Raw genomic sequence first — 27993 nt, 5'->3', positions numbered from 1 at the left:
CCTGCCCGGTGGCTCCTAGGGCGTCACTCGGCCTCTGTCCCCCTGACGATCCCCCCTGCAACTCCTCCACCACGGACCAGAGACCCCCCTCTCTGGGCGGCAGACACGGGTGGCTTGCGCCGGCTGGTTTGAAGTAGAGGTTGGTTCTGCCTTGTTTGTTTGTTTGTTTTGATTTTTTTTCCTCTCTCTCTTTTTGTTTTTGCTTTTTGGAAATTTTGTTTTGTTTTTTTTTTTTTTGGTGACTGTTGAGACACTTGATTTCTTTATTAAACATCCAAGACCGGATTCGGATGGAAGGGACGAGGGGCGCACACGCGCCACACGCACACGCGCGCGTAAAGATAAGGAAAAAAAAGGCAATCCTGGGAAGGTAGTGGTTTCTTCTTCTTTCTCTTCTTCTTCCTTCTCTTTCCCTCCTCCTCCTCCTCCACCACCACCTCCTCCTCCTCTTCCTCCTCCTCGCCGATCTCTATGGCGGATTCGTGCTGGGGGGAGAGAGAGATCACTCACTGTAGGTTTGTGGCTGCTGTCAGATCCCCGTCTGTGAGTGATATGCGAGAGGACAGGAGCGGGTTTGGGAAAGACAGAAAATCTGGAATTCACTCACTCACACACTCACACACACACAGACACACACAGACACACACACACACGCACGCACTCTCGCTTCCTCTCACACACACTCACACCCCCCACATATGCACACACACACAAACACACACACACACACTCTCACACACACACAAGACAGGGCGAGGCGATGCCAGCAAACATCGATCCCGCTGAACAAACTGAACATTAACAAACTCCTCCTCCTCCTCCTCTCCCCGCGACCTGATGACAGGGAGAAATTTACTCCCCAGCCGCAGAGCGCCAGGCAGAGGGAGTCTATTAAAGGGACAGTGTCCCGCCAGGGAGAGGGGCTGAGGGCGGGGACCCGGGCGTGCCGCCGGGCTAGGGCTCCTCGGTGCGCCCTCTTCGCTGGTGCAAGAATTTGCCCACCAGGCGCGGGGACACCCCTCCAGGGAGGGGATGAGAAGGGAGGAGATGCGCGAGAAAAGGGGGCAGGGTGATGGCTTAACTCCGCCGCTGGGAAGGGAGACGCAGGGGGCCCGGTTAGCTGACCAGCGGGGACCTTTAACAACATTAGGAGGGTAAGAACTTGGGTTTGCTTTGGGCAGGAAAAGGGGAGGGCACCTTATCCAGTGATGACCTCCATCCTCCACTCCTCTGCGTCTCTTAGTCTGACCACAAAGATGTCCTCCACTCCCCTTAAGTTTAACGCCCCTACCCTGCCACGTTCTCGGTCATCTCCCGTCTGCCTCCTGGATATTTTAATAGCATATTCTTCTCTTTGTTTTGTTCAAAGAGTATTTATTGAGCACCTACTATGTGCCTGTTCTGGAGACACAGCAGCTGTAGAGAAAGGAAAGATCCTGATCCTCTTACTGTTTATATTCTAATGGGGGAGCACTCAATTCACCCCCAGATATCCAGTCTTTGCTTAAATGTCACCTTCTCCCCGAGGCCTCCTTTACTTACAATTTCACGCACACAGCCCCACTCCCTATCCCATTTCTCTATTTTATTTTTCTCCCCTGGGCTTACCAATGTCACACATCATATTATATACAGTTTTCCATTTTGTTTATTGGCCAAGTTCCCCCTCTAGAGTATAAGTTCTGTTGGGAGGAGGGATTTTTGCCTCTTGTTTACTATTATAGCCCAATGATGGCAAAGGACATGACGCATAGTAGGTGCCCAAGAAAATATTTTTTGAATGAATGAAAAGTAAGCAAACAGATAAACAAGATAATTTCAGAGTGATAAGCCCCATGAAGATGTTGCTGTTGGGTCCTGTGACAGCATCTGAAAGAGGCGGCAGCTCTGGGCTCAGGGCAGGAGACGTCCTTCCAGCTGAGGCGTGTTCAAGCCAACATGTGCTTATAGAGCCCTGCTGCAGGCCAGGCACCTTTTGAGGTGCTGCGGACAGGTCTGAGCCTAGACCCTGCTCTCAAGGAGCTCTCGTTCCAGTGGGAGAGACAAACATTTAAAGGGGCAAGTGATGTGTGCTGGGGCAGGAGCTGTACTTAGCAGGGACAGGTGACCTGGACCTGGAGGAAGGAGGATGGTTATCAGGCAGGGCTTCATGAGGAGAGCCAGGTCAAAGCTGAGTGCTCAACAGGGAAGAGGAGTTGGGCAAAAAGGGAACTCAGATAGTGATGCCCTTATAAGAAAAAGACAGGCATTGTCTAGGTCTTTCCAACTCAGGGCTTCTGCTTCCTGCACTGAAATCCACTGAGGCCCTTGTTAAGATGCACCTTCCTAGGCCTTATTCTAGAAGATGTTCTAACCCTGGCACTATTGACATTTGGGCCATAATTCTTTGTTTTGGAGGCTGTTCTGTGCAACGTGGGATGTTTAGCAGCATCTCTGGTCTCCAATCACTAGATGCCAAACCCTTCCACCTGAGTTGTGTCAAGCAAACTTGTCTCCAGACATTGCTCAATGTTCCCTGGGGGACAAAATACCCCTGGTTGAGCACCACTGTCCTAGACCTTCTAAACAGAAACTTCTGGATGAGGGCTTTGGAATCTGCATTTTGAACAAGCAACCCCCCGCCTCCACAGGTGAACCTTTTGCTTACTCCCCTTTGAGAAGCTCTGTTAAAAAAGCCTTTGTTCTTTGGGAATCAGACATACTCAACATTGCTACCTATACAGCTGAATCAGGCTTAGATAGCAATATAATTTAGGAGTTCAAGGGGTGACATTGTTACTGTGGTCATTGTGATGGGGTTTCACCCGGCCAGCTCCTCAGTCCCCACTCCCCACCGTGTACCCACCACAACGGAGGCCTGAACAGTGTCATCTGGGACATGTCCCAGGTGCACCTCCCACTCATTGGCTGCCTTCGCCCTCCCTGGTGGAGCATTACCAAGGAGGACTAGTTCCACAAATATTTTTCTTAACAGTTCTTTGGGGCTATAGGAAACTTAACTTCCCCCATCCTGCTAGTCAGCCACAACATGTTATTGTCACTGTTTGCAAAGTGCTGTTTAATCTTTGTTGTTGAATCATTTTTAACATCCCCACCTGGAAGGCAAGTGCTCATTTCTCCTTCTCATGTGTGTCGTTAACTTACTTACCCTAAATCACCCATGCGGACTCCACCCATGACCAGCCCCATCCTATCCCAGCCTAATCCTTAGGCAACCGAGGCAGAGAAAACTCTATGGCGAAGTCAACAGAAGGGTATTAATTCTAATTAATTCTAATTACCCAATACACCTTTGTGGAGCATTGCGATAGGGACCATAGCGTATTGACTAAAACTCCATAGTCCTGTAGTCAAGGAACTACAGTTATAGGATCAAGAGGTACGGAATTAAGGCCTGAACAGAAAGAAGACTGAGGCTGCAGCAAGTGCGCCATGAATCCGCCATATTCTGTAGAAGCCCCACGCCTGTTGATTTGGTGTTTATGATACATTCAATGATTTAACAAATATCAGCTGTGTCAGGTGCCAGGCATTGCCCCAAGCACAGGAGACGCTGGGATGCATAAGGTAGGATCCCCGCCTTCCAAAAACTTCTGTTAAAATGACTCCAAAAGACTGGGAACTGGGAAGGAGGGAATTTGGGAGCTGGACCCAGCCTTGGAGAGAATCCGGAGGGAAATACGCAGGAGTAGTTGACTCTGGGCTGCAGAATCTCTCCCAGCCTTGCTCCGGGATTCTTTGAACTTTACTTTCACTCTCTTCTCTTTCTCAATAGCTGGTTATATAATGGGATGGGGAGGACTTAAAATACCTCTTAGGAAATCTACCTTTTAGCCAGCTACCAACAAATTCTTGGCCCCGCACTTCTGGAGTCTTCTTTCATTAATTTGCGTTTTTTCCTACTGCTGCTATTGTAGAGTATTTAGCTTGGTTATCAACAAAGAAGGTTTTGGTTACCCCAATGGGATGGGTAACACAACAGTACCCAGATGTTGTTTAGTGGTACAGACGCGACGTTGGAAAACGTTGAATTGCGTAGTGAAAAGGTTACTCCCTTCCCATTCTCTTTCAATCTGAGAAGTCTCAGTTTGGTGCTACCGTGTCTTTTATGCCTAATACTTGCTAACTTGTATTTTTCAACCAAGAAACCGCAGATCACAGGCTCAGAAGCCTGGGAGGAGCAAGAGTACCTGACTAGACTTTTTAAAAATGGTCTGTTTTCATTGAACTCACTTTGAGGTTACCGTCTATCTTAGTGAATGATACTGCTCTCCATTTATGGTAGCAATCTAAAGTTTAATGTAATTTATGGCTTTTAAAAATAAATATCTTTAAGAAACGATAGAGAATAGATAATGGTTCATGGGGGATGTGGAGATGGCCAAATGTGAGAAAGGTGGTACAGGCCTGACTAGAATTTGCAAAATACTTTGCTAAACCACCAACTCTGGCACTTTTGGAAACTTCTTCCAAGAGCTGGTGGCTTGGAATAATGCTATGTTTGGGTCTCCAGGGAACTTAGCATCCTAGGATCCAACACTCAAACTTTGGGATGTGTAAAAGCATGAACTGATCTGAACGACTCAACTGTATCTTGAGAACGCTTATTCCCACACCGGCTCAACATCCGAGTCACCTGGGGATTTTTTTTTTAAGATAAAGAAGCACAGGCTCCACTCCAGCCTTACTAAATTAGACCCCAGGGTGGAGCCAGAAAATCTGAAATTTTAAAAGTTCCCAGTGATTCTGATAAGGTGCCAGGCATGGGAACCTTTCCTGTGCAAAAGTTGAATTTTGTAACAAGTGAATCAAGTTAGTAGAATTTGTCGCATGCAAGAAACAGCCAGGGCATCTATTCTTGGATTCACTCAGCGTGCCTGGGGAACCTTTTCATTGCACCCATAGAAGTCTGTGAATGCCGCGTTAAAACAGGTGTCTACCATATTGAATTTTTTTTGATTAGTTTGCCGCTGGACTCCAACTCAATGCAATTAAAATAAATATTTGCTGAGTGCCTCCCTAGCGTTGGGTGCTGCTAATTACTCAACATTGGGGCAGCCTGTGAGATTCTCGAGCATCTCCGTTACTGCAATGCCTCCCGTACAGGATTGAGGGCTTTTGCATTTTCTTTTCCCTCCAGCAAGATTCCTCCCCCAGATGTTTCGCCTCTTCACTCTAAACTCAGGTGTCACCTCTTTTTTTCTCACCCTATCTGTCCCACTTTCTCTCACCTCTCGTTGAAGTTACAACCATCTGTAAGCATCTTCGTGTATTTGTCTGTTTACTATCTGTCTCCCCTGATTAAGATGTAAGTTCTATTTGCCTCTATATCCCTAAGTCCAGCACAATATTGGTGTCAGTAGAAGATTGTGCCTTGTGGCATAGTGGTTAAGTTTGGTGTGCTCTGCTTCATTGGCCCCAGGTTCACAGGTTTGGATTCTGGGTGTGGACCTACACCGCTCATCAGCCGTGCTGTGGCAGTGACCCACATATAAAGGACCTCCACATATAAAGTGGAGGATGATTGGCACAGATGTTAGCTCAGGGCAAATCTTCCTTAGCAAAACAAACGAACGAACTAAAACCATTGTAGACTGATTGAATACCAAGCTGAGCATCTTGCAAGGAAGGATTTACTTTAAAAATGTCTGAGGCCCACCATTGGGCTTTCATCAGATGTGGATACATAGCATTTCAAGCTGGGTGCCTCTTTTCCAATTGATACTGTCTTCCCCTCACCAATGTCCTTCCCTTTTCTCACTTTCCTCTTTTGTTTCTTGCCTCCTTCAGATCCTCCCTTAAATACTGCCTCTTTTAGGAAGCCTTCCTGGGTGGATCCCCTGTGATTCACACTTCTCTAGTCTGTACTTTCTCGAAACAAAGAGACTCAATATAGAGTATGATTCCACATATATGAGTGTATACCAGCAGGCAGAACTGATCTTGAATATAGGGTAGGAGTTACCTGTGAAAGTGGGCACAAGGAAGCTTCTTGGAGGCTGGTGTTGTTCTTAACCAGGGTGCTGGTTACATCAGTGTGTTCAATCTGTGAAAATAATGTCAGCTGCATGCTTACGATTTGTGCACTTCTATATATACACATGATGCTTCAATTACAAAAGCAGTGTTCTCTCTAGTGCTGTGTGTTATAATCAACTGGGGTGAACTGAAAAATCCCAGTGCCCGGGTCTTACCCCAGACCCATTACATCAGTCTGTGAGGGCGGCATCCAGGCATCAGTACTTTTTAAAGCCCCCAGATGATTCCAATATGCAGCCAAGTTTGAGCGCCAGTGTACCATACAATTTTGCCCTCGAGGATATAATTTATTGCCTTCTTCTTATGTCATTTAACTCATTCAGGATATCCTTCTTCCCAGTAACTATTTTGTGGAAACTTTAAGGTGGCAATCTCTGGTTATTTTCTCCCCTCCCACAACACCTGTACAGCATCATGTTGGTGGGGAGAGCCCGACAAGAGGAAATCCCAGATCGATCATGGAGAGCGATAGGAAGAATAGAAGGCAGGATTTCGGGATAGAGGATAAGGGGTGGGGCCAGGGCCCCCTCTAGTCACAGGGGAGAGGGAAAACCATTTTGAGAAGGTAACGTTTAAACTGAGATCTGGAAGACACAAATCGCCCAACCGGGAGCCAAGGCCTGAAACTGGAAGAGATTTCTGTGCTTCTAGAACACAAAGGATGCAGCGGTCAGGGCCCAGGTTTAGAGAGCCAGAGAGGGAGAGAGGAGCAGAAATGACAAGGAGAGGTGAGTCGGGCTAGCTCTTGGAGACGTCATCAGTCATAATATTGAGTTTGAATTTTATTATCATAGCCATTGATAAATGCTAATTCATTTATCTACATCTTGAAACACCTCCTCCTCTAGAGTGGGCATGCTCCACCAACACGGAGGAGAAAATGTCCTGTTCTCCTCGGTGGGAATTTGTTCTCTGAAAACAGTTAAGGAGGATGACTGCAAAGTTTGGGGATGCTCGGCGTTGCCACGCTGGCTTCTCAGAATAAATCCTCCAAAAGTCATTAGGCTCTCCTTTGAAAAACTATTTTGATTTGGCTAGGTATAGAATTTTGCAACAGCAATTAAGCACTGTGTATATTTAAATGGGACGATTGCTGAGTGGGCAGGTTGGGGACACGGGAGCTGTTCAATTTCACATATATCACATTTTCTCCCTTGGAGCTGGCTACTTGCGGTTGGTGACAGTGTTTTGCTGCTGCTGGAGAATCCAGACCAAGTCGCTGGCCCAGTAATCCATTGCTCAACTTCACTAACCGCAGGGAGACATTAAGTGAATGTAAGGACTGGAACAGCCTGGAAACCATGTGACGAGTAGCCTTTAAGTTCTGGGCTCTGGTATATTTTATGCCACCTCAACTGTGCATCAAGCTCTCCTTCCTGGTCTCATTAGAACTGTGTGTCCAAAGGTGCCCCTCAACTTTCAGAAGCAAATAGAGAATGATATAATTCGCTCTGAGAACACCTTTCTGTCTTATCCGGAGCATGTCTTATCTATTATGATTAGGCATTAAGCGTTCTATTGTCCTTAAAATTTCATGATATTCTACCCCTGCTTGCTAGGATTATGTCCAAGTGACTTGTCCTGGTTGCTGTTTTCGCCCATCAATACAGCTTGTCTTTTCTCCTTAACCGTTGCTGGGAAGGCCAACGCAGCTAAGGAACCCACAGGCTTAAAATGGCCGAATAGTCCAGGACTGTTGCAAATCTTCTTTCTAGAAGTCTTGTGTGTCTTGCTTTTGGTTCCCCAAGATAAAGATTTGAGAGCAAGTAGTTTATTTGGGAGATGATCCTAGAAAATTCCAGCAGGGAAGTAGGAAAGTGAATTAGGGAAAGGAAGGCAGTTAATACAGGGTGTATTGTCAAGCAGGTCATCACCATGGGTAACCAGAGCTTGATCCTGCTGGGGAACGCTGGGAGTCAATGTAGATTACCCACTTCCGGGATATCCCTCCTGAGGGGTGAGAGAGCCGGGGTATTTATGCATCGACCCCTGCCAGTCTTTGGATGGGGCCGCTCCTGGGCCTCCCTGTAGGCAAAAAGCCCAGGTGCTGGCAGTTAAACCCGGGCATAAGGAAATGGGCAGAGCACCAGACCAGGTAGGCACCAGGGAGGAAATTTAAGTGTAGGTTTGGAATCGCAGACCTGCATTTAAAAAATACTTTCGCTACTTACTAAGACTATGACCTTGGGCAAGTTATTTAGCTTCTCTGAGCCTCAGTTTTCCTATCCTCTAAACGGGGATAATTATATCACTGATTCCACTAGGGGCACAGAGGGGATTGTATGAGCTAATGGAAAACACACAGCACAACACCCGTCATGTAGAAAGTACTCCTGCTTTTTTTAGCTTTTTCGTGATTTTAAAAGCATTTGTTGATTGACTATTGTTTATACAGTGCTTTCAGCTATATCTGAGGTCCAGTCTAATCCGTACTGAGGGATAAAACCAACATCAGCCCAATCCTCTCTACATTGGCAAGGGCACCAGTTTACAGAAGCCAATCAGGGAAGCTCAGATCCTCGTGCAGAAAATATGAAGGCAGCAGAGCACGAATCCTAGCCTTTGGCGGCAGAGCGCTCCTGCCAGCGCCCTCTTCTCTCCACAGGTGTATCCTCCTGCCTGCTGATGTTCAGTAAGCCCCTGCTCTACGCCGGGCCCGGGCCTGGGTGCTGGGATGCAGCAGGGAGTAAAGCATCTGCCTGGTTCTTAGGGAACTTAAAAGTCTGGGGAAAGACAGGCAAATTTTAGTAATGATAATAATAGCAGTTAACATTTATGAAGCACTTGGTGCCACGCACTGTTGTAAGCACTTTGCAATATGACCTTACTAATCCTTAAACCAATTCAACGAGATAAAGTGCTTTTGTTGTCCCTGTGTTACGTATGGGGAAACTGAGGCAAAGAGAGGTTAAGTGACTTACCCAAGGTTATGGATACAGCAAGTGGGGAATCCTGGATTCACATCCTCCTGGTATGGTGCTGATTCTTATACTCAACCACCATGTATTACTCCCTCCTGGTGATGCTGCGGCCACGGTGACAGGTACATCATGAAATGTCTAGTTATCATATTGCTTTTCTCTGTTCATACTCCACAGCATCAAAATTCTTAAACTTCAGCCTGCATATTACTTTCTACAAAGTTAAAACAAATCCCTGGGCCCCATCTCAACCATCTCAAGAGATTTTTTTTCAGGAGGAAGATTTGCTCCAAGCTAACATCTATTGCCAATCTTCCTCTTTTTTTTTTCTTTTTGCTTGAGGAAGATTAGCCCTGAGCTAACATCTGTGCCAATCTTCCTCCCTTTTGTATGTGGGATGCAACCAGAGCGTGGCCTGACGAGTGGTATAGGTCTGTGCCCGAGATCTGAACCTGAGCCACCGAAGTGGAGAGCGCCAGACCCAACCACTACGCCACCAGGCTGGCCCCCTAAGAGATCTTGACTTAGTGCATGTGGGGTGGGGTCTGAGAATGTGTGTTTCTAACAAGCTCCTAGATGACGCTGCGAGTCCACAGACCACACTTTGAATTGCTCAGGTTCCAACAGGGATGATTTTTCCTCCCAAGGGATCCTTGACAATGTGTCTGGAGACCATTTTGATTGTCACAACTCAGGGGTGTGCTACTGGCATCTAGTGGGTAGAGGCCAGGGATGCTACCAGCATCCTCTAGTGCACAGGAAAGAATGATCCAGCCCCAAATGTCATGAGGGCTGAGGTTAGAGCCTGGTGGAGGGCATGGGGCTCATACACTTTCATCTGAGGATCTTATTTCAAATGCAGATTCTGATCAAATAGGTCTAGAGTGGGGCCTGAGATGCTGCATTTCTAACAAGCTCCAACTGATGATGCTGATGCTAGTGATCTAGGGACCACACTTGGAGAAGCAAAAGTGAGACCATGTCTTGCATAGCCACGGGTCTTGAATCAAGGCTTAGGGCACAAAGAACTCCTAAGAAATAAAACCAGAACGTCATCCTGAATTAGTTCAGAACAAAAGCAACTCTGAGTTTAAGTAATCCTGTCCACTCCCCCTGTAGCAAGTTTTGCTCTTAAAGAAGCACAGTGAGGCAGAGGCACTTGCGGCAAAGGAGATCTCCGTTCCTCTCCTAGAGGCTGGGGCGGGGGGGGGGGGGGAGGACAGAGCTTGGTGAGAACCGCCTTACTTCCGTCCTGAACGTCGAGTCGAGTCTATTGCTGCCTGCAACTGTGGCTTCTTTCCAAGAGCTGTGCATCGGCAGTGGGGTTTGCATCTGTCTGACTTTCAGGTCTGCCAATGTGAGATGAAAAAGTGGCTGTTTTTAAAATGGTTGCTCTCATGGGAAGGGAGTATGGGAGAAAATGGACTCTGTGCGTCCAGCCCCTAGAGATGGCACCCCAGCCCCTGTGATAAATGGCAGCATTAACAAGGTTTGGTTGAGAGGGGACCTACAGATTTATGACTTCCTGTCTCCGCCAGCAGATGTCATTATGGCTGACAGAACAGAAGGCCTTTCAAGAGCTAGCGGGGTGGAGCTAAGAAGAGGGGAAAAAAAATAAAATAAAAAGCAGAAGCCAAAACTAGTGTTTGCTCAGTGGTGCTATTGTTGATACTGTCATTTTAGGGGCACAGGGAAGTTTTACATTAAACCAATGTCTTGTAACATCTCTGAGGTCCAGCTTCTAAGATTTAGGCAGAATCCCATAAATGAAGGCCAAACTTATTCGCTTCCCTCCAATAAGAAAACCTACAGGATTTTGTTCCTGGCCCATTTGTACTTAAAAGTTCTCTACTTTGCACTGAATAAACATGTATTTTACCCTGGGACATCATTTTGATGGATGTTTAAATATATTTATTTTACAAATTCGGCAGCTTGCTCTGAAATTCCTTTGATATACATATGGTTTTTACCCATTTTTAAATTGTTTTATAAGTTGTCTCTTATTTTATGTGCCGGAATTTTTTGTTGCATTGAAAAATGGTATAAATTTGGTGTTCATCATTGGGCCCCAATACCCATCTTAATAAGTACAACCGCTAAAACGTACTTAACCGTAATTACAGGTCGCATTGTCACATTTCCCTTTGCTAACATTCGCTTGAAAATTTACCTTCTGTAGGTAAAGGAAGCATTTTTTTTTCCCCAAGTTGATTCTCTTATCTAATGGACACTTGAATGTGTCCTTTGGGCTCAGGTAATCAGTGCCCCATACTGCGACCCAGAAGGGACAACTCTGGCAACAGAAGCTGGGTTGTCTTCAGTCCTGTCATCAGTGAATCATCCCCCATTGTGACCAGGCGACCAAAGTGGCTTGGCAGAAATTAAGAATCATGGAAGACGTCATGGAGGACAGCTACAGGGTCCCCTTTGCCCCGGTCTCTTAAAAAACAAAAAACTCATTTCAAGGAAAAACTAGATGGAGAGCCTTTTTCTAGAATTAATCAATAACTGTGATAGTGCATATGTTGTAGCGCATATCAGATTTTTGAAATGACACTGTAGGTGTGAAAATGGCCACTCCATTGTCGCTTTTGTAAACCTCTTTGGAGTGGCACTATGGTGATGTGCTTAACTAACCCGGGCTCGGGGAACTCACTCTCTTTTTCTGGCTCTTCCTCTCACTACCTGCGTTATCCGGGGCAAGTTACTTAAGCTGTTTTCTCACCTGTAAAAGGTAGAGAATAATAGCACCAGTCTCTTAGCGTTTTTTAAAATGAAGATCGAAAGCAATGTTCATGAAGTGATTAGCCACGTGCCTGGCCCATGGTAGGAGCTCATTGAATTAGCTATTATTACAATGATTAATGTTAAAATATCTTCCCTCTTTAGTATTTCACAGGTAGACATGCAGAGATGTAGACTGACTCAATGGCCACCCAGAAAAGAAATCCAATAATGATAATAGCGTTAATCGGAACTGTCACATATTGAATGCATACCAAGTGCCAGTCCCTGTGCTAAATGCTTTACAGGCAAAATCTATTGAATTTAATCCTTACAACAGCCTTATGAGGCCAAGTAATATTACTCCTGCTTTACATATAAAGAGACTCAGATTGGATCGTTAAGCCAATCCTTCTCAGACTGTGATGCCCGTCAGAACCAGCTGGAGGGATTGTTAAAACCCAGATTGCTGACTCCCTTCCCTGGGGTCTCTGATTCAGTAGGTCTGGGGTGGGGACCCCAAGATTTTCATTTCAACAAGTCTCTAGGTAATATTGCTACTGTGGATCTGGGAACCACATTTGAGAACCACTGGTTTCAGTAACTTGCTCAAGGTTACACAATGAGTAAGTGGCAGAGTGAGTTTTCAAATTAAAAAATTTGAGTGTGTATATATATATATGTATATATATATATTTTTTTTAATGTGCTCTTCACAAATACCTATATTACGTCGAAGTTCCTTATATCAAACTTTTGAAATAATGGTTGATGATTGAATTCATGGAGCACCGTGGTTTGGATAGCTACCTGTTTGCATTAAATATCCTGTTCCATGATGTTCTTCATGGCACAAAGCAGTTTGTGATTCCCTAGAAAGGGAGGATTTCAGGACTATTTTCAGAAGGAGCATCAAATCCTCATATTGTCCCCATTCAACCACTCGAGATCCTCAGCAGTCCTGCTGGAGTGGAGGAAAATGCAAGGGCTATGACCCACCCAAGCTGGAGATTCACTAGGACTTCCAAGAGGGAACCCAGCTGAGCAAGCGGCACCTGGATGCCATCTGTGTCTGAGAGGCTGTGTTTCCTCCGTCTCTAACCTGGGAGGACTCTCAAAACACAGCCCACTTGGACATCCAAGGGCCCTGGAGATGTCTCCACTGAAGGTCGAAGATTCAGACTTCACTGCCCAGGTGAGCCTCTTGGTACCAGTCAGCCCAGGGGACCATTGGTACAAGCTGCGTTCTGGAACAATAACAGGGATGGGTTCTGGCATACAGTGGAGGGTGGGAATGTAGGAGAGAGATCAGAAGCGCCTGGTGAGAGACGTGAATGGAGACAAAGGATTACAGGTGTAGAGCCAGGATAAAGCCCAAAGTCCCTTAGAGGGTAAAGTAATCCAGCAAAGGGTCGTTGGTATCTTCCTTGTTCAGTTGCAAATGAAAAGAACTGGAATTCAAATACATAGGCAAAATGTGCTTCAAGAAATGTGAACACTCAAGGACTTAAAGAAAGATGAAATGAGGAAAACAAGTGGTGCCTTGACAGAGGGAGAAGCTGGTTGCTGGAAGATTGGGAATTCCTATTGCCATGAGGCAGGGTGGAGGAAAAGAGAACTCAGTGGACTTGGCACCAGGAGCCTGAGATGCTAGGGCTATCTCTGTAGAGAGTGGGCCAGCTGATCTTCGAGGACCCTTCCTCTTCTGACATAGGAAGATGCTGTTTATTCACACATTCACTCATTCAACAAATATTTGCTGAGCACATATTATGGACCAGGTACTGTTAGAGACAGGCCTGTGTTCTTTCTGCCGGCAGCACGTGCCGAAGCTTCGTGCTCATTCTGGTTGTATATCTGGGAACATGTGCCCATCTCTGGACCAATCCCTGAAGTCAGGGGGATGGAATACTCCTGTTCCTGGGAAAGATGCTCTCTCTTGGGGCCAGGGCTGCCACCTGCCTCACTTCAATCACATTGTTTGAGAGAGTTGGTTCCTCAAAGAAAAATTATGGAGTTGTTACCAGAAAGTGGGGCATAGATGTTGGACAATCAGAAACCAAAATAATTCACTACAATATCTAACTTTCTATTTTTGTGCCTCATTTTTCCTATCTGTAAAATGAAAAGGTTGAGATAGAGTGAAAGTCCACAGCATTTTCACTACCAAGGATCCCCCTTACTTGCTCTCCTCTGTTGCCCACTATGGGGACCAAGTTTGAAAGATTTTGTCTATCATTCATCTTTTCATCCATCAATATATCCATCTACCATTTGACACACTATTATTGAATATCCACTAGCTTCCCATCTTGTTCTAGAACTGGGATTATAGCAACACAGACTATTGGAAGGCATGTGATCACCTCTGTTCAATGACACATATAATGGGGGGTGGGGTCCTACTGGTGGTTTTCTTTCTGGGTTAAAAAGCCAGAACCTTAGTAGAGGGAAGCTTTATGCTCATGTCCTTTCTACTCTGCTTGGAATGTTGCTGTGAGGATGTGATGCCTGGAGCTGGAGCCAAAAATCTGCAACCATGAGGTGACATGCATAAGGACAAAGAGTCGGCAAGCTGAGCATAGTGGTGCAGGAAGGACAGCCACAGCCTGAGGCCATGAAGGTTTGCACAATCCTGGGGCCTCTGTCTCAGACCTAGACTTAGAAGCACCCAGCTTCTTGTTAGGCAAGATAATTCAAATCTTCATTGTTTAAGCCACGCAGTTAAAAGTATTCTCTTACTTGCAGTTAAAAGCATTCCCGGGCTGGCCCAGTGGCGCAGCTGTTAAATTCACATGTTCTGCTTCTCGGGGGCCTGGGGTTCGCTGGTTCGGATCCAAGGTGCGGACATGGTATCTCTTGGCAAAAGCCATGCTGTGGTGGGCGTCCCACATATAAAGTAGAGGAAGATGGGCATGGATGTTAGCTCAGGGCCAGTCTTCCTCAGCAAAAAGAGGAGGATTGGCAGTAGTTAGCTCAGGGCTAATCTTCCTAAAAAAAAAAAAAAAAGTGAAAAAGCATTCCTAATTGATATATTTGGATCCAATAGAGGTTCCCCAAGCAGATTACAGTATGAAGATGTCCAGTAAATAGATAATTACAAGTATCACCAGCGTCCTGAGAAGGAGTATAGGAGCTTCTATCTGGGGGAACTAATCATTCAAAGGAAATGCACCTAACAAGCAATTACATTTTTCTACCATGTGAGAGAATTAGATCAGAGATTGGCGACATTTTTCTTAAAGGACCGCACAGTAACTATTTTGGCTTTGCAGGCCCTATTGGCCTCTGTTGCAACTATTCAACTCTGCTGTTGCAGTGCAAAAGAAGCCATAGACAATATGTAAATGCATGAGTGTGGCTGTGTTCCAATAAAACTTTATTTACAAAAATAAGCAGCTGGCTAGATTGGCCCATGGGCCGTAATTCACTGACTCCTGAATTAGATGCACACACCAAGTACGCAATAAAAACAGGCGGTTGAAAATAGTTTGTAACATACTTACTAAAATATGGCAAATTTCTCAAAATTCTTCTTTATAGATGCCCGGTGCCAAGTCTTTAAACTCACACCTTCTGTGACTCAGTGACTCCTCTATCGTGCCTTCCCCTGCTCCTGCAGAAGTGAATTGAGGGGTAGGTCAGCTGGACAGCTGCCCAGGGTACTAAGCCCCAACAAGCTTAGAAACACTAACAGAAGAAGTTGGGAAAATATACGCTTGCCCTTCTCTGATGGAAAAATATGCCACTGTAGAGAGAAAGAAGCAAAGGTACAAAAACATAACATTTATTAGCCCTGGAATATTTTTGTTGAGGACTTTTGTAACTAGCATACATAGCGTTTGTAGTCAGCTCAAAGATGGCAGTTGTGGTTAGCAGAAATTCCAGAGCCACATAATGTGTGGTGTGCTGTGATTTACAAGGGATGTGATTTATATTGTGAATATTAAACCTTTTAAGATACCTCCCAAGAAGTTGCTTGGTTCAGAAAAGTCACAAAAGAATGCCAAAGAAATACTAAAACTGCAGAGAAGTTGGAAAGATTTTGTCTTACTTTTTTAAAGAACATTGACTCTGTTTCAACCAATGGAAGTAAATTGTAAGTAGTGCTGATTTTGAAAAAAAGTCTTAAAAAAATCAGATTCTCTCCACCCTCACTAACTATATTTTGGACAAAGTTTTAAAGGACATTGGATTGAAAAGTCCCCAGATTATTAGTCCACATGGCCCTCATTAAACTAAGGGCCATAGACTCAACTGCCTGTTGTGTCCAGGATGGTAACAGAATGGAAAGCACTGGATGTGAGGCAACAGGGAATGGTGAAGACTGAGGCAGACTGGAATGCATATGCCCTGTCTAAAAGAGGCAACCTCTATACAAAACCACTATATGGCTCCAGGCTGTTGTTTTTCCTCTTAGGAAAGATCTCCAGATCTTTAGCAGAAGATGGTAATCCAAACTTTTATGTAAGAAGTTCCCTATTTTATAAATTTTGCTCAAACCAAATTTTGCAAAACATGCCTTAGATCGTGAGTCTCTCTCCCTCTTTTTCTCTTGCCCACCCACACAAGCTCCCTCTTCTAGAGCAGAGACACACGGTCCTTCAGCCACAATAGTCAGGAGATGCTGGACAATGCTGAAGAAGAGCTGTGCATCTTAACTGATCAGGTTTCTCAAGTCTGCCTTTCCCAGACAAGATGAATTATTGAACATGGCATCCCTTCCTGTATCTCTCACTATGGATCTATTAGTGTCGCTATTTATGGAGAGGAGAGAAGAGAGTGATAATTTATACATACATTTGTTTCGTGCAAATTATACTCCTATCCTCTGATTGGCTTGAGTCCCCCAGAATATTACTTCTCTGCAATAGATAATGTGGCTGGAAGGGGAAATGCTAAATGGTTTAAGAATTTCAAATTTTTATATTGCCACTTGTAGCAAACTGTGTCATCCACTGAGCCATGCAGTTTTTTCCCTTTCTCAAAATGTCACCAAAAGAAAAGTGATCACAACAATTTACACATGCCAAACACATTTGTCGAATAAACAACATGGAAAGAATTGCAATTGAAATACCACCCCTGTAAGGAAACACAGTATTTAATCTGATTTTAATTGAAATGTTTCATGTTGATACCTTTTGTTTAGGCGGGAGACAAAGCTGGTATAAAGCAGGGTAGTGACAGTAATTCTACTGAAGACATTCTGAAAGTTGGGACTTCTGAGGCACTTTGGGAAGAAAAAAAATACTACATTTATTCATGGTAAAGGAATGTTATTGCATTTAGTGTAGAAAATGCTTCCAAGATGGTAATGAATAAGGTAAGGTTTCCAATTTAGTACAGCACCAAACTAAGCTGCTGCATGCTTCCGGGAGATGCTTTGGGGGCACTCAAGAGTTAAAAAAACAAACTGAGTTGTTTGGCGTGGTGGACCCCCATTGTATTTGCTGGTCTAACTTCTATTCATCTTCCTCTTTCAGATAACACCAGCTGGAGTTGGCTTTGGGGCTGTTACTTCTTTCCCATGATCAGTCATGCATTTTTGTGGTATTGATCCTTGGCCCAGACCCTGACTGGCTAAAGCCAATAATTCTATCCCATCGCATCTCTCTGGCCGCCATTATTTGATCCATGATGGCAGAAACCCAGTCAGAACCACTGAAACCTGTGGAGAAGTCTTCTAGGGCTTCTGGGAAAAAGAAAGTTCTCTCCCCTCCTTGAAAGCCACTCCTTCTGTGATCCGTATGGTGTGAAGACATAAAGACCTGAACAGCTTCTTTACTACTAGGTCAGAAGACCACGGAACTGCCAATGGGAAGCCATTTGAGGCCTGAAGAAGCAAGTGATGCTTTGGAATGCAAAGAGGAAATATGGAAAGGAACAAAACTGGTCCTTGATGATTCTAGATCAAACTGTACCTGAAGCTGGTCCTGCCTCTGGCCTTTGCACTGACGCAAGTTTATACATCCCGTTATTCTTCAAGCCAGTTTGAGTTGGATTCCCTGTCATTTTCAATGGAAAGATTTTTAACTCACCATTTGCTTTTGTCAAATTGATGATGACATATTAATACCTTTTCAATGAGTGATGCTGGGAAAATGGGGCCATGCTGTGGGTTTCTGCTTCACTGTTTTCTTTAGTATGTTGTTTTCAATTGGAATGAATACCTTCTTAAATCATTTTCTTAGTGGTCTCCTTGTCCACACTTTACAACACAGATCAAGTATCACTTTCCCTATGAATTCATTACTGAGCAAGAATGATAAACACTGGAATTTTAGATCTGTTGAGACTGTCCCAAGTAAAAGTTGAGTACTTGTTTTAAGTTAGATAGACATGATTTTGAAACCTGACTCTCTAATTTACTAGCTGTGTGACTTTCGACAATTTGCCTAAACTCTCTAAGATACTTCTCCCAACCTGTAAAAATCCTGTTAATAATAGCATCTTATCCCAGACAACTTTTGTGAAGATAAAATGAAATAGTTCATGTACAACAATTACCAAGGTGCTTGACACAGAATAAATGCTCAATAAATGTTGATGCTGTTGTTAGTGTTAACAACTTATCAAGGAACCTACCATCTAGAAAGAGTCCAATAAATCTAATCTGCAGTTGTTAGTACGATAAATATCTGCTATCTGAGTAATTTAAAAAGTCATGAATAATGTTTGAATGAATATGAGTTAATTAAAATATAATTCAATGAAAAAATGAATGAATGAATGAATGGCAGCTGGAAACTGAGAGGCAGGGACACAAGTAGAGGGGCTGGGCCAAAGGATACGAAGGAGGAAGAAAGAACTGAAAGATACCCTGTGCTTGATGAGAATGCCCTTCCCATGATCTGTGTCCCCGTCAGGTGGAATGTTCTGCAGTGCCGCTCCCTTCATCCTCTCATCACTGCGGGTCATCTGTCGGGAGCTTCTTGATGGGCAGCTTTACAGACAGCCATAAAGCGGCATTTATGGCCAAAGCCATCATATTTCGTTGAGCTCTGTGCTTAGGGTGTCTACACTATTTTCTCTCTTTTCTCTGGGTCCTAGTCACTCTGCAAAGAAGAAATTTAGCAGAGATGGCTGAATTCCTTCTCATGGTTCTGCATAGCCTCTGAGATAAAATGCAAGAAACCTCAAGAACCAGAAGGCCATTAAGAATAAATAGGATAATGTGGACGTTTACTGAGTACTTACTTTAGTCCAGGCCTAAAGACTTGGCCGTCCAAGATAACTCACCATCTTGAGCTGTGGACCAGCTCATGCAGTCTTCACCACTGTATATGCAGCTACGTACAGTAGCTCAACTTTGCTGATGAAGAAACAGAGACACGTCAAGGTTGTGTTCCATGTTCAATGTCACAGGGAGCTGACAGGATGTTCACCCAGGTAGTCCACATCCAGAACCTGTGCTCCAGGGAGCTCTAGGCTCCACTGTGTCTACACAATGTGTCGACTCCTATGGCACTTGAAGCTACAAACACAGTTGTCCCTCTATTTACCCTTAGACTCCACAACAATGGACTCTACAGAAGTAAGTTTCTTAAAATAAAATTCTTCAAATGTGGACACATTAGAGACACTTTGAGATGATTTCAAGAGCTCCTATTTATAGATTTCTTTGAAAAAGAGTTTTTACAAATTTCCCTTTTTCCATTGATCCTTAATAAGCAGTAGACAGACACTTCGACTCCTGTTTGGACTTGAACTTCACGGGACCATGCAGCATTCTTGGTGGTAGGCATCTGAATTACCAATCTACTCTCACAGCCAAGTTTAGCCAGGCTGGATTTGCTGAAATTCTATTTTAGACATCCTTTCATGTCTAGTTGGCCTAGGAGCTATGCAATTTGTAGGGTCCCAGCCCTTGGCTTCACAGAGCAGAGTATAGAGGAGGGGTTTGGAGCTGAGGAACAATAGCTTAATAACTAGCTTGCTGGCAACTCACAGAAGTTCTCTTAACTCTGGGCATGGGCTGCAATCCACAGAGATGGGTCTTCAGCAGCCATGTTTGTATTATGTATTTCTCCTCGATTGGACTAAGCAAGAACGCCTGACTCAAGCGAGCCAATCACATTCTGTCTTCCAGGAACTGGCACTGAGCAAATTAGTTCCCATCACTGAATCTGGATCATGTAACATCTGGGGCAGCCAAATTCCACCAAGCAGATTAAGCACAGAGGTAACCTGTCTCTCTCTCTCTCTCTCTTTTTTTTGGTGAGGAAGATTGTCACTGAGCTAACATCTGTGCCAATCTTCCCCTATTTAGTATGTGGGATGCCGTCACAGCATGGTTTGATGAGTGGTGTGTAGGTCCGCACCCTGGATCTGAACCTGCAAACCCCAGGCCACTGAAGTCAAATGTGTTGACTTAACCACTGCACCACTAGGCTGGTCCCAAGGCAACCCGTCTTTAATGATCATAGTTTAAAGAAAGTGAAATAGAAATGAATGAAAGGAAAGGAGAGAGGGAATATCTGGGATCGCTTTCTAGTAGCTGAATCCAGTCTCTTTCTGAGGGCTGGCTGTATTTCAGTCTTGTGTGTTCTCTGAGATACCTCTACCCATATAAAAAAATAACTGGACATTTTGCATCAGCTAAATAGTTTTCAGTTACTTCCACTCCAAAAGCACCGATTAATGAGACAAGCAAGTCTTTTTACCACTCGGAGCAGATTCAAATCCTTTTTGAGACAATGTAGCTTATGAATAACACAAAAATTTCATTGGTCAGAAAGAGGGTTGGTCGACTTCCTTGAAAAAAGGCAGGAAATGGGAGGAGTTATTTCTTCAAGGTTTTTAGCGACAGGTAACAATTACATTTCTAAATCACTTCTCAGCTTCTAACTTCCTTACAAGATTTCCCTATAACTAATTGTTCACTTTAGGACAAATAATGATAGTGATCAAGGAACTTAGAGGAAGATGAAAGTCAGAAATCACCAGAAAAACTAACTATAATTCAAAAAGAGAAGTGGCCATTTTGATGGCAGTAAGACACACTCCCAGGAAATGCCTCACCTTGTACAGAGTATAATCACACTGCCTCCAACGAGAACCTAACCCAACAGCTAAAGTGAGAGGAAAAAGCATGGAGTGGGAGAAGGAGAGAGAGTTCTCTGGTTGTCACAGAAAACCCAAACTCAATTGAGCTTAAAAGAGAGTACAAAAGGGTTTTCTTTGCTTTGATCCGAGAAAAGCGTGGCTAGAGCAAGCTTTCGGCATGGCTGGATCCTGGTACTTGAATTATTCCACCAGGAATGGTTCTTTGTACTCTCGGTTCCCCTCTGCCTATGCTGGCTTCATTCCCAAGCAGAAGTTTTACATGTAGAGTTGCCAGATTTGGCAAATAGAAATAGAATACTCAGATAAATTTCAACTTCAGAACAGCAAAGAAAATTTTTTAAATTTTAAGTATATCCTATGCAATATTTGGGACACATGGCCTCCTGTATTTATCTGGCAACCCCATTCACATGAGGTGGCAAAGATGGCTGCCAGTACTTCTAGACTTGTATCCTATTAATATAGCAGCCTTAGTGAAAGGGGGCTTATTTTCTAAAATTCTAATATCTATAAGTCCCAGGGTTGTGTCCCATTGGAACAATTTGGGTCATGTGCACATCCATGAACCAATCACCATGGCTTAGGAAATGATATCATCTGATGGGCCAGGCGTGGCCTGTGGCATGACAATGCAGGAGAAGTGGCAAAATAATATTTGTCCGTGAAAAAAATTACATAGACTTATACGTGGTTGGAATAGAATATAGAAATAATCTTAGTTCAAGCTGCTCATTTAGCAGATATGAAAGTGGAGTCTAAAGAGCTCCTTTAACTTCTCCAGACAGCCCAGTCGTGGGTGAATCTGGCCTGGAACACACCCCTCCCACCTCCTCACCATGCCCTGTCCTCTCCTTGCTTCCACGAGGCCTTTGCCATTCTGATATCCACCGGATAAGTCAGTTAGCACCTCTGAGGGCTTCCCCTCTCTCTCTTCTCTGTATACAAAATGAACAGGTGAAAACGAAATGCTTGTCAAAACAAATCTCTGTTTGGTTTTCTCCATCTATGGGACAATTTCTGTAATGTGTCAATCACTTTGTTGCGAAATAGCCCCTCCCACACACAATCCCCGTTTTCCGATGACGGTAGCCTGTCAGTCATTCACTAAATCAAAGCCAAATTTCATGCCAAGCAAAGACCAGTTTGTCAATCATCTTGCCTGCCACACATCCACCAGAAGCACCTGACACCTATCACTTTCTACTCTCAAATGGGGGGGATCTAGTTAGCCTTGCGTATTTCCCCTAATTGAGCTCTTTTTAAGACTGTAGCTTAGCAACTAAGAAGTTATTTTTTCGACAACTGGCCTAAATTTCATAGCTTTCTTGACTGTTGCCACTTGTTAGAAAACTGTTTCCCCTCAAGTGGCCAAACAGCAGATGTTAAGATTTACTTAATACTGAGTGTTCTATTGTTTCTAATCATAAGCGCTCTCCCATTGTCTAAAAGTAAACAGGCCACATGTTGTCAAATAGACACCATTGTAAATAATTATAAAACATCTTGGAATTTTGTTCTGAAGTCTCAAATTCTCCATTATTGGTAACACTAAATATCAGAAAACAGGAGATAAACCCCAGGCATTTATTAGATTGTAAATCACTTCCCAAGAACCTTCTGTGAGCAAGTCATTTTGAGGTGATGGACAGAATATAACACATGTTCTCGTCCTGAAGGAGCTTAGTTGGAGGAGTCAGTTGGCAACAAATTTTAAATCCATTTAAAGGGAATAAATAGTGCAAATTTGAGAGGCTGATAGAGGCAATAATAATAATAATTTTAAAAAGGTCTGATGATATAGTCACGATTGCTGTAGGGGACCTTGTCATTTCTTTGGTGGCTCAGATTCTGACTTCCCTTCCTAGTTTTGAAGGAAACCTCCACTGCGTGTAGAGGATGGGAGAGACGGTGCCCTCACCGCCCAGGATGGAAACTGGAGGGTGAGACTGTTCCTCCATCAACCCTCCGGCAGCCACAAGATTGCAGTCTGTCCGATCAGGTGCGCCCACCTTGTCGATTTGAGTCTGTGGCTGTGCGAACATTTGATGTGGCTCGCAGTAGTTGCTCTGGTGTCCACGGGCAGTGGCATCACAGCAAACGGTCCTGGTGGTGTTATCTTCGGTGAACTGTTCAGGCTAAAAGAAGGATGTCAGCATTCTCGCCTCCTGGCTCCTCTCCCCATTGCCGTGGTTCTCACCAGGTCCTCCAACCATTTCATAATTTTCAGTCTCGATAAAGTAAACCTTTACTTCAAATAAATTTACTTTTAAAATCTGAAATAGTCAGAATTTGGTTTCTCTTGTGTTTAACCCACAACCTTGAAACTTTTAATTGGCTTGGGCATGAGATAGAAGGATGCTCTGATCACTCTGGGCTGCAATAATTTGGGAAGCCTCCACGGAGAATAAGGGCTTCAAGTACTCTGCACAGGCAGAGAGCAACGGAGCAGCTGTTCTGCGTTGAACTCCTGGTAGAGAGAAGCAGAAAAAGTCTAGTATGCTGAAAACAATTTTAAACTATAAAGACAAGTTTTGTTTATCTTCCTTATCATTTTATCTTCAAGAAAGTAACTCAGTGCCAGTAACTCAGTGACTGGCAAACAACAGCATGTATTAAAAGTGCTGAATGAGGGCTGGCCTGGTGGTGTAGTGGTTAAATTTGTGTGCTCCACTTCACTGGTCCTGGGTTCGCAGGTTTGGATCCCAGGTGTGGACCTAGCACTGCTCGTCAAGCCATGCTGTGGTGGCATCCCACATAAAGTAGAGGAAGATGGGCACAGATGTTAGCTCGGTGACAATCTTCCTCAAGCAAAAAGAGGAAGATTGGCAACAGATGTTAGTTCAGGGCCAACCTTCCTCACACACACACAAAAATACAGAATGAATGAATGACATTGAAAGGAAAGGATGCTTAGATGAATTGACTAAACTAGAAACTCCTGGCAGGTTGGTAAGAAATGAGGCTCTAACATTAGCTTGGGGAATTATTGTAAAGAACCTAAAAATTAACCGCAACTCTAATTTTTATATAAATTTTCAGCATATTATAAAGTAGCATGTACAGTATTATGCACAAAATGTAAAATCCTATCCCCCAAGAGTTTTGCAGAGATGGGGAGCACATCTAGTATATCAGTGGATGAGCCATCATGCTTGTGGTCTTGGCCAATGGGAGACAGTCTCAATCTGGAAGTTTCTTTATCCTAAAACGAGCTGACTATAAATCTCCCTTTGACTACCTTAGGAGAGGCAATTGGGCAGAGAGAGAAACTGCTGAGGGAGCCAGAGAGAGATGGCCCTGGCTAGCAAACAGAGAGAAGCCATTCGTATGTAATAAGGAACTGGTGGTAGGCATTTGCCATTCATGTCATGGGACGCTTACTTCTTTAGTTGCACAGCTGTTGTGTGCAACTTTAATCTTTAATTTAAGGTGTGTCCTTTGAGCAATTGCAGTCAGGGAATTCCCTGATATTAGTAATTGGTCTTTTGATATTTCAGTGCAGACTGCTCTGGCATGGGAGCAAGATGACTGGATAATGGAGAATGTAAGCCAAAAAACAGAGATAATTCCATTAGATACATTTGGATAGTGGTTTGACCCATTTCTTAGGGGTAAAGGATTGGAAGTTAATATCAGAGCCCATTCTATGTTGTTTGTAGGGCAGCCAGCTTTCGTTGCATCATTTACTGTGTGTTAGGCTTCGTTCTAAGAACTTTACATGCATCACCTCATTAAGCCCTTGCAAAAACTTGAAAAAGTAGGTGTTAAATAGGAAGTATTGATCTGAAGGGGAAATCTATTGTTTTGGAGAAAGTATTAGGTCTTATTACTAAAAGTGGAATGTCTGAAGTCACTAAGACCTTATGGAGAGAAAGACAAAACACAGGGGAGAAACTCGACAAGATTTACATTCCAGTAATTGCACAATGGTTTGAGCCAAGGAAAAAGTATGATAGACTGGAGCCCAGAGTTCAGCTGAGGTTGCACTCCGTTGCTCCACTTCCAGCATCATTGCCTCAGGGCTCCTCCCCCGTGTTAATGACATTGCAACTAGAAAAAAACCATACAAATGAGGAAACAGTAATAAGAGACAGAGCCCCACCTGATCTGGCTATTCCTTAATTGGGCGAAGGTCCATGGATTTTTGGCAAAAGTTTTGTGCAAGAGAAAAAGGGATGACATCACAAAGAAAATAATGTTACTTATGAAAACTTGGAGGCTGTGTGCTCAAGGAAGCTTCTGCATAATAGGACTGTTGCTTTCCTCCCCGACTCTAATTCAAGTCAGTGTTGGTCATGGAAACCATGTCATGTGGCCTCTTCTCACTGTTGGTGTTGCTGATTAGAACCCAGGAATGGGCAAGGTTGAATACTCACTCCCTTGGTGCTTTTGGATGGGTTAGCCTGGATTTGGAGCTTAGTTAATTGATTAGATTTCTCTCCCTAATGAGGATGATTGGGATGTGGGTAGAACTTCCAAAAAGGAGAATCAAGGGGCAAGTCCAGTGGTGTAGCGGTTAAGTTCATGCACTCTGCTTCAGTGGCCCAAGGTTTGCAGGCTTGGATCCCTGGCGCAGACCTACACACCATCGTCAAGCCATGCTGTGGTGGCATCCCACATACAAAATAGAGGAAGATTGGCACAGATGTTAGCTCAGCCACAATCTTCCTCAAGCAAAAAGAGGAAGATTGGCAATAGATGTTAGCTCAGGGCCAATCTTCCTCACCAAAAATAAATAAATAAGTAAATGAAAAAGGAGAGTCAAGAGTGAATACTATCATTAATCTCATTTTACAGATGAAGAAGCTACAGCTCAAGAAGGTAGATAATCCCCAATAATACATAGCTGGTAAGCAGTGAGGCCAGGATCTGAAACCAGATCAATCTGCCTGCAGTACTCAAGGTCTTTTCCATGGTGGTGTGTAGAAAAGACTGCCACTTGTTTACCAATGCATGATCTCCCCATCCTCCTCTTTTTTTATGATGTTGGAATGCCCAGATTTTAGTCGAGGATGTGGTTGTCCAGCTTAAGACTACATTTCCCAACTTTCCTAGTAGCTTGGCTGTGGCCGTGTGAGTGAATTCTGGTCAGTGGATGTGTACAGAAGTGATGTGTGCTACTTTCACTTAAGCCCCTTTCCCACAATGAATTGGGTGTGATTTCTCCTTTCCTCTGTCTCCTTTCCTAATGGCTGCACATGGAGATGATGGATAAGCCAGATATGGATGCCGTGTGTTAGGCATGGTGAGAGAGAGAAATATACTTCCATTTTGTAAAACCAGTATGATTTTGGGTCTCTTTGTTATAGCAGCTTAGGCAATATCCTAACTTATACATGTTATGATGTCTCCTCAAGGATTTTAGTATTTTCTTGCGAAGAATTACAAGTTCCTATGAAAGCTCATTTAATACTTTTTATACTTTGATACAAATATATATGTGTATGTTAAATATAGCCACATTAAAATGAAGAGTTTAGACATTTCTATATAATTTTGATTTTATTCTTGATTAATTCTTTATGTCATTTTTATGAAGACTCAAGTTAAAGAATTATTCAAAAATATTAATAGTTTTATTTCTGTCCTGGGTAGATCTAATGGACCAGTGTTCAGCAAACCACACCTGCAAACAGGAGCCTAAAAGACCAAGCATCAGCTTACAAATTGTGTTACCGAACCAGCTTCATTTTTGCCCATCATCTGGAAAGCCAAATACGGAGGTGCCAAGATTGCAGCAGAAAGGGAGTTTAATCACAAGGCAGCTAAGTGAGGAAACAGGAGAACGAGTTTCAAATCCACCCCCCTGAAAAAGGGGACTTAGGAATATTTATGGGGTAGGGAGGTAAGGAGGTCTGAAATGTGGAGAGAGGAGAGTGGAGGTGAGATAACTGATGATCTGTGCAAGCATAGTCGGACTCCACGCCTCTTCATAGGACGCGTGTTCACAAAATGGCATTGTTAGCATGATCCAAGGGTAGAGGTTTTAGCCTCTTGATGTCAAAAAATCACTTAATGGACATCTGTATGCGTCCACTTGATGGGTTGGTGGTCTCAACTGACCTGAAGTGGACAAAAGGATTCCAATGCCTCAAAAACAGCTCAAACACCCATTACCATGGTGACCCAGGTGCCAGGGAGATGTTATCTATAGGAGCCTGGTGGGAGTCAGATAGGATATTGCCTAAACAGCACAGTTAACAATGGGCAGGTAAACAGCTAAAAACAATAATCAGTAACTGCAAAAAGGAAAAAAACCCAAAACCTTTAGTTCCCAGCTACTTAATCATCAGTGGCTAACTTTTTGCCAGTTTCAATCTGTTTTTGTGAATAAAGTTTTTTTGAAGCCCAGCCATGTCCGTTTGCTTATGTATTGTCCATGGATGCTTTCTGCTGCAAGGGCAGAAGTGAGTAGGTGCAACAGAGACTGTAGGGCCCACGAAGCCTAAACTATTTACTCTCTGGCCCTTTCCAGAAAAATTTCGCCAGCCCTTGCAACAGACAATGATAACCAGGAATCCGATGCTCGTGGTGAGAAGTCCAGGTTAGCAGGGCCTCCGGCAGAAAGCCCCGGATGTTGTCCCGTTTAGATGTGATACGCGTTTCCACAGTGCTTACCACATTAGTTGCTTAAATGTGAAAATCTATCAGCGTTTTTGTAAGTGGGCTGCTGCTCTTACTTCACAGTTTTCCCTTGGTAAAATAGCTTTCGGAGGCATTTGTTACTTTTGACTTCGTGTGAATGAAGAAAGGAGTGAAGGGTGGCAAGATGTAACTCCAAATGGGAGCAGTTTCCTCTCTCCCAGGCAGGACTCTGGGATTTCAGATGGAAAAGCCCAGTGGGTTTTGTGTTGCTGCCCTGATCTTTGCTTCCTGCATCTGTGGCATAAAGGACTTGTTCTTGTTTGGAGGAAAACCAGGATGGCATCAGATTCTGCGGAAATTTGTGAGCACCAAGGTGTTTCATGATCCAAACTGCTTTCCCAAGTTGGCACAGATTGAAGTGTCTGAGGGGACACGGGTGCGGAATCGATACAGTTCGCACTCCCAGGGGCCTGCAGGCCAGGGAGACGGGAGTGTGGGGAAACACAGTTCCCATTGCCTCAGCACCTGGACTGTGAACCCAAGAGGACCCGGGGCGGGGGAAGCGAGAGGCAAAAGTCTGTAAATATTATTCAAATAAAGAAAGCACAAGGTCAGAAAGCAACAGAATGCTGGAAATGATTTTCTTTTGGCC

The 27993-nt window shown here is 43.9% G+C and overlaps 1 long non-coding RNA gene across 4 annotated transcripts; it reads left to right on the top strand.

Moving 5' to 3' along the window:
- The first annotated feature begins 3 nt into the window (after positions 1–3).
- On the top strand, positions 4–27955 carry LOC123277427 (uncharacterized). 4 transcript variants are annotated; one of them, XR_011494687.1, is made up of 6 exons: positions 6–139; positions 12636–12882; positions 17174–19427; positions 19780–19872; positions 22622–22755; positions 26352–27955. It is a non-coding gene; the product is annotated as an uncharacterized lncRNA (long non-coding RNA). The 4 variants fall into 4 exon arrangements; XR_011494685.1 differs by lacking the exon at positions 26352–27955 and having other exon boundaries at positions 4–139; positions 12644–12882; positions 22622–26344; XR_011494684.1 differs by lacking the exon at positions 26352–27955 and having other exon boundaries at positions 22622–26344.
- Positions 27956–27993: the final 38 nt, after the last annotated feature.

The sequence above is a fragment of the Equus asinus genome, chromosome 15 (assembly GCF_041296235.1).
Source record: "Equus asinus isolate D_3611 breed Donkey chromosome 15, EquAss-T2T_v2, whole genome shotgun sequence".
Classification (NCBI taxonomy): Eukaryota; Metazoa; Chordata; class Mammalia; order Perissodactyla; family Equidae; genus Equus; species Equus asinus.
Note: the sequence above shows the minus strand (reverse complement) of the source record. Positions and strands in the feature narration are given on the sequence as shown.